Source organism: Olea europaea, chromosome 8, assembly GCF_002742605.1.
Source record: "Olea europaea var. sylvestris chromosome 8, O_europaea_v1, whole genome shotgun sequence".
Classification (NCBI taxonomy): Eukaryota; Viridiplantae; Streptophyta; class Magnoliopsida; order Lamiales; family Oleaceae; genus Olea; species Olea europaea.
The window spans coordinates 13,223,418-13,230,791 of record NC_036244.1 but is presented as its reverse complement, the minus strand read 5'-3'; positions in this window follow the sequence as shown (position 1 = coordinate 13,230,791).

Sequence of the window (7,374 nt, the reverse complement as noted above, 5' to 3'; positions counted from 1 at the left end):
GTAGTACTCCAAATTACAAGACCCGACGAACCCGTAAAATTTAGATCTCTCCACACACACTGAATGACTAAAATGCACGAAAAATAATTTTCAAGGACTGAATTATAAAAGCAGAAATGATGCAGGGACAAAGGGATAATTTCGGGAGAGTAGAAAATCAATTCTGATTTTGGAATGAATTAAAATCGGGGTATGGGGGCCTATATATAGATGTTGAAAGGTTGTATCCTAACTTACACAACTGTCGAAAAGTTGTCCAAAAGATACAAACAGTTTGGACAGCCAACCGCCACAACCGATTAGACATTCAACCGCCAAATTTTAGAAGCACCACGTGTCATACACAGAAAATTTGGGAAGAAAAAAATAATAACATAAAATATATTATTATTATTAAACAATAATAAAATAATATAATTCAAATGTTATTTTATCAAAAATATATATCAGCTTGGCCCAAGCCCACGACCCGTGATCGTGCTGTGCCGTGCCGAGCCCAGCCCAGCCGAGCCAGCCGGTCGGACGGACGGCAACGACGGCGCGTGCGTGTGGGCTTTGGCTTAACCTACTAGCATGTAGGTTCTCTCCCTCTCAAAAACTATTGGTATTCCTTGGGGCCCAAACCCAAATTCCAAACTTGAGCTATATAAGGTGGTTTATATTCTTCTAGTTTTCCTATGTGGGATTGGTATTTTTCAATTTTTCACCTATTTTATTTTAACATCAAGTGGGCATCTTTTGGCCTTAATTTCTCATTCACCCTAAATTGGTTTTGAGAAAATAAATATATCATATTAATCTACTCATGGAATAGAACATATTTGGCCAAAGAAATCTTATTATCGATTAACGGGACCCACCAAATTACTTATATTCGATTAACGGGATCCACTAAATTAATTGGTCAAAAGTTGGTCAAGCCAACTAATTAAAACCCAATTTTTCCAACAATCCCCCACATGAATGGAAATTAATGCAATAGACTATGCAGACCCTATAGAGAGATCAGGCGGAATGTTATCACATCTGGATAGGTACCTTGTGGGTTTGAACATTCCGTAGTACAATTGGATTTACTTGGCTAATCAGTGAACACAGTGTCTTGAACTGTCAGCTGTTTTTGTAAACCAAGACAATAGTATCAACACAATAACCTTCCTAACATTTTCGAGTTCTCACTATTGTGTTCATTTTGGCCATGAACAACTCTTGGATTTCGTAAGTGTTTTATAGAATTCAAGCCTTTGAAACATTCTCATAGAAGCGACCACACTTCACACTTGTATAGGTGATCTCCTATTAAGAGTACCTGACATACTCCACTTAGGTAGTCCAAGATATAGGAATCATTAAAAGTATAACTTAACCTAAAACTTTCTGCAGATAGCACTTCCTTATCATAGGAATGGGTAGGAGTTAATTCCGAAGTGCTTATTTGAATCTTCATAACTTAGTTGTCCCATTGAACCAAGATTTTGGGATCTCCAATCAGCAAGGTTGGATTACCATTACAAAGATTCTTATGTAGTAGGTTTTAAGCTCATTCCCCTTGATAGGCAGTATACTTGATCTCTTGGTAAGCTTTTGGTAAGCGGATCTACAAGATTTTCTCTAGATTTTACATAATCTATGGAAATAACACCATTTGAGATCAACTGCTTAACTGTGTTATGTCTTCGACGAATATGTCGAGACTTACTATTATACATACTACTTTGTGCTCTACCGATAACTGACTGACTATCACAATGTATACTAATTGCAGGCACAGGCTTAGGCCAACATGGAATATCCTCTAAAAAATTTCGAAGCCATTCTGCTTCCTCTCCAACTTTATCTAAAGCTATGAATTCAGATTCCATTGTGAATCGAGCTATACATATTTGTTTAGAGGATTTCCAAGATACAGCCACACCACCAATGGTTAAAACATGCCCACTAGTGGATTTTGAGTCTTTTGTATCTGATATCCAATTAGTATCTCTGTATCCTTCTAATACAGCTGGATGTCTCGTATAAAGTAATCCAACATTTGAGGTGTATTGTAGATATCTAAGAACCTTTACCAGTGCTTTCCAATGGTCATTAGGGTTATTTGTATATCTACTAAGTTTGTTTACTGCATATGCAATATCCGGACTAATGCAGTTTGTAATGTACATTAGACTGCCTATTATCCGAGAATATTCTAATTGAGATACGGGTTCACCTTTATGTTTGGCCAAATGTAGACTTAAGTCTACTGGTGTTTTAACTGGACTTTCATCATACATATTAAACTTTTTAAGTACAGTCTCAATATAGTGAGATTGAGACATTACAAGTCCCTAAGATGTTTTAAGAATTTTAATTCATAATATTACATCTGCAATGCCCATATCTTTCATGTCAAAATGTTTTGTCAACATTTTCTTAGTATTTGTTATCGTATCATAGCTGCTACCCACAATTAGCATGTTATCAACGTATAGACATACTATTACATATGCATTAGGTGTGGTTTGAATATAAACACATTTATCACATTCGTTAATCTTAAAACCATTTGACAACATGGTTTTGTCAAATTTTGCATGCCATTGTTTTGGCGCTTGTTTTAGTCCGTATAATGACTTGACAAGTCTACACACCTTTTTTCTCTTGTCCAGGAGCGATGACCCCTTCGAGTTGTTCCATGTAAATTTCTTCTTCTAGCTTACCATTTAAGAAAGCTATTTTGACGTCTATCTGATGGATTTCCAAATTATGCAATGCTGCGATTGCAATTAATATTCTAATTGATGTTATCCTTGTCACATGTGAGTATGTATCGAAAAAATCAAGACCTTCCCTTTGTTTGAATCCTTTAGCTACCAATATGACCTTGTCTTTATCAACTGATCTATCAGTCTTTAATTTTCTTTTGAAAATCCATTTATAACCTAATGGTTTATTACCAGGTGGGAGATCTACCAATTCCCAAGTATGATTCTGCATAATAGAATCAATTTCACTATTGATAGCCTCTATCCAGAATGGAGTTTCTGGACTAGACATTGCTTCATTGAATGTCCTAGGTTCATTTTCTAACATATAAGTTAAAAAATCTGGACCAAAAGATGTAGATGTTTTGGTTCTTTTGTTGCGTCTTGGTTCTTCATCACTTTGAGGATTACCAATTGCAGAATCATAAGTTCGTTTTTACGGGCTTATTTCTTTCCTATCTTTACAAGGAAACTTGTCCTCAAAAAATACAGCATTCCTAAATTCAATGATAGTATTTTTATGTATATCTGGAATGTTAGACTTATGTACGAGGAACCGCTAAGTACTACTGTTATTAGAATATCCAATGAATATGTAATCAATGGTTTTAGGCCCTATTTTAACTTGTTTAGGCTTTGGTATTTGTACCTTAGCCAAACACCCTCACACTTTTAAGTATTTGTACGAAGGTTTATGACCTTTCCATACCTCATAAGGAGTTTCGTTCCTACCTTTGTGTGGTACTTTATTGAGGATTACCAATTGCAGAATCATAAGTTCGTTTTTGCGGGCTTATTTCTTTCCTATCTTTACAAGGAAACTTGTCCTCAAAAAATACAGCATTCCTAAATTCAATGATAGTATTTTTATGTATATCCGGAATGTCAGACTTATGTACGAGGAACCGCTAAGTACTACTGTTATTAGAATATCCAATGAATATGTAATCAATGGTTTTAGGCCCTATTTTAACTTGTTTAGGCTTTGGTATTTGTACCTTAGCCAAACACCCTCACACTTTTAAGTATTTGTACGAAGGTTTATGACCTTTCCATACCTCATAAGGAGTTTCGTTCCTACCTTTGTGTGGTACTTTATTTAGAATGTGGTTAGTCAAGAGAATTGTTTTCCCCCACAAATTTTGTGGTAAACCAGAACTAACCAACATAGCGTTCATCATCTCTTTTAGAGTATGATTTTTGCGTTCCGCAATACCGTTTGATTGAGGTGAATAAAGAGCTGTAGTTTGATGAATAATCCCAGAATCTGAACAAAATTCATCAAACGGTGCTCCAAATTCCCCACCTCTATCACTATGAACAATTTTTATTCGTTTGATTAGTTGATTCTCAACCTCATTCTTGTACTGTTTAAATGCTTCTAAAGCCTCGTCTTTACTTCTTAGCAAAAAGACATAACAATACCTTGTGCAATCATCTATTAAAGTAATAAAATACTTTTTACCACCTCTAGTTTGCACAAATTTTAAATCACAAATATCACTGTGAATTAGTTCTAGAGGATTCGAGTTCCTTTCAACTGAATGAAACGATATTTTCGCTAATTTAGCCTCCACACATGTTTCGCATCGATGATTTTCATCAAAGGACATAGAAGGCAATAAATCTAAACTTACTAATCTTCATAAAGTATTGACATTTACATGTCCTAACCTATCATGCCATAAGTTAGAAGACTCAATCAAGTAAGTAGAAGATTTATTTTTATTAATATCAAAATCACGGAGTACAGGTATTACATTCAATTTGAATAGCCCATTGGCTAAGTACCCTTTGCCTACAAACATGCCATTTTTGATGAGTATAAACTTGTCAGATTCAAATACTAGCCTAAGCCCATTCTTACTTAACAGAGCTCTGGATACCAAGTTTTTGCGAATATCGGGAACATGCAGCACATCGATGAGTGTTACTTCTTTCCCTGATGTCATCTTCAGCACTACTTTACCTAGACCAATAACTTTTGATATTGCTGAGTTGCCCATGAAAAGTTGTCGTCCATTAATAGGAGTGTAAGATGAAAACATCTCCTTATCAGCACAAACGTGACGCGTAGCGCCAGTGTCAACGAACCATTCTCTCGGATTATCCACCATGTTTGCTTCAAATACAACAGCCGAGAGCATTAGTTCAGACACTCCGTTAGACAGTCTGTCTTCTTCAGTCAAGTGCACTTGGTACTTTTTGTTTTGCTTTTTCTGCCGGCAGTCCTTTGCAATATGACCAGGCTTATCGCAGTTATAACAATCTCCTTTGAATTTCTTGGCCTTGTTTTTTTGCTTGCCATTATTCGGGTGCTTCTTTTTCTTGTTAGTATTTGGCTCCACCAAATTGACTTTAGCCTCTATTTGCTGCTTTCTAGACTTCTTTTCAGCATTTCGATTGTCTTCCTCAATTCTTAATCTAACAATCAAATCTTCAAGTCCCATTTCCTTGCGTTTATGTTTCATGTAGTTCTTGAAATCTTTCCACATTAGTGGTAATTTTTCGATAATTGCAGCTACAAGAAATGGTTCACAGAGCTTCATGCCTTCTGCATGTATACGTGCAAGATAAGTTGTATCTCTTGGACTTAAGTCATTACTGTTTTAGAATCTACCATTTTGAAGTCCAGGAATTTGCCTACAACGAATTTCTTCAATCCGGCATCTTCTATTTCGTACTTCTTTTCCAATGATTCCTAGTATAATTTAGCCGTTTTAACGGAACAGTATACGTTGTATAGTGTGTTGTCAAGGTAATTGAGGATGTAATTTCTGCACAAGAAGTCACTATGACTCTAAGCATTGAATGCTGCTCGTTTTTGAGAATTTGTTTCCTTCTCCTCAACAGTTGGAGCATCTTCTCTCAAGATTTTGACCAGATTCAGAGTCGTATGGGCTTTGATTTAACCTACTAGCATGTAGGTTATCTCCCCCTCAAAGACTATTGGTATCCCTTGGGGCCTAAACCCAAGCCCCAAACTTGAGCTATATAAGGTGGTTTATATTCTTCTAGTTTTCCTATGTGGGATTGGTATTTTCCAATTTCCCACCTATTTTATTTCAACATCGAGTGGGCATATTTTGGCATTAATTTTTCATTCATCCTAAATTGGTTTTGAGAAAATAAATATACCATATTAATCTACTCATGGAACAGAACACATTCGGCCAAAGAAATCTTATATCTGATTAACGGGACCCACTAAATTAATTGGTCAAAAGTTGGTCAAACAAACTAATTAAAACCCAATTTTTCCAACAATGGCTACCGAGGAACTAGTTTCATTGACCAATTTGGTGGTTAGTGGAAATATATCTAAACGTGAAGGATCTTTTTGATCCGTGATCTGCAAACTAATGGTTCCTACCCTATATTCATTACGAAATCAGAAGAAGATAACCTTTCTTGTGCTTTAAGGTAGCAAGATATTACTGTAAATAAGGATTGCATAAAATCTAAATGCGTTGAGAGTCAAAATGCAGAATCTAACCTTGATAAGATTCATCTGCATTCTCTGGTTGAAACATCACACCAACTTCGGCCAGGATTTTTTTGGATCCTCTCATTTGCCATCAACTTCCTCACCAGAGCTGATTGCTTCCAATCACCAGCTGAGGCCAATATGCTCGATAATTTTACAAAAGCCTGAGTTCCTAGAATCAAGTTCCATAATCTGCTGGGCCACTTTCTTAGCAAGAGGTTTATATCCACGTCCTAGACACCCTCTCAGATTGATGACCACATGCTTGCATCTGCTTTAAAAGGCATCTGATCAATAAGATTTATAGCTTCTTGAAGATAACCCACCCATGCTGAAAGATCAATCATGCAAGAGTAGTGTTCAATACCAGGATCAATTATGATTGTCGTGTTTCATATGTGAAACATACTTTTCCCTCCTCCTACCTGTCAACAATGATTGCATGCAAACAAAACTGCAGTAAACGTGATGTTAGTGGGTAAAACTGTTGAAAAATAATAGCAAATAATAGTGTTACCGTAATTTATATTTGGGCAGAGTAACGACGTTTGAATGATTTTGAACGGTCGAGGCAAGAGTTCGACTCTTTCTCCTTAAAACGATAATGCCCCGCACTGGTACTAACAGTATTGCAGCACTCGTTTCTCAAGATACAACGACCTCATCTTGTAATAGTAGTACTCCAAATTACAAGACCCGACGAACCCGTAAAGTTTAGATCTCTTCACACACACTAAATTACTGAAATGCACGAAAAGTAATTTTCGAGGACTGAATTATAAAACAGAAATTATGCAAGGACAAAGGGATAATTTTGGGAGAGTAGAAAATCAATTCTGATTTTTTTGGAATGAATAAAAATCGGGGTATGGGGGCCTATTTATAGATGTTGAAAGATTGTGTCCCAACAGACATAACTGCCGAAAAGTTGTGTCCAAAAGACACAAATTGTTTGGACAGTCAACCGCCACTTTAGACAGTCAACCGTCACTTGGACAGTCAACCGCCACTTTAACAGTCAACCGGCTAAATTCTAGAAGTACCGTACCACGTGTCACATACAGAAAATTCGGGGAAGGAAAAAAAATTAATAACATAAAATATATTATTATTATTATAATAATAAAATAATATAATTAAATG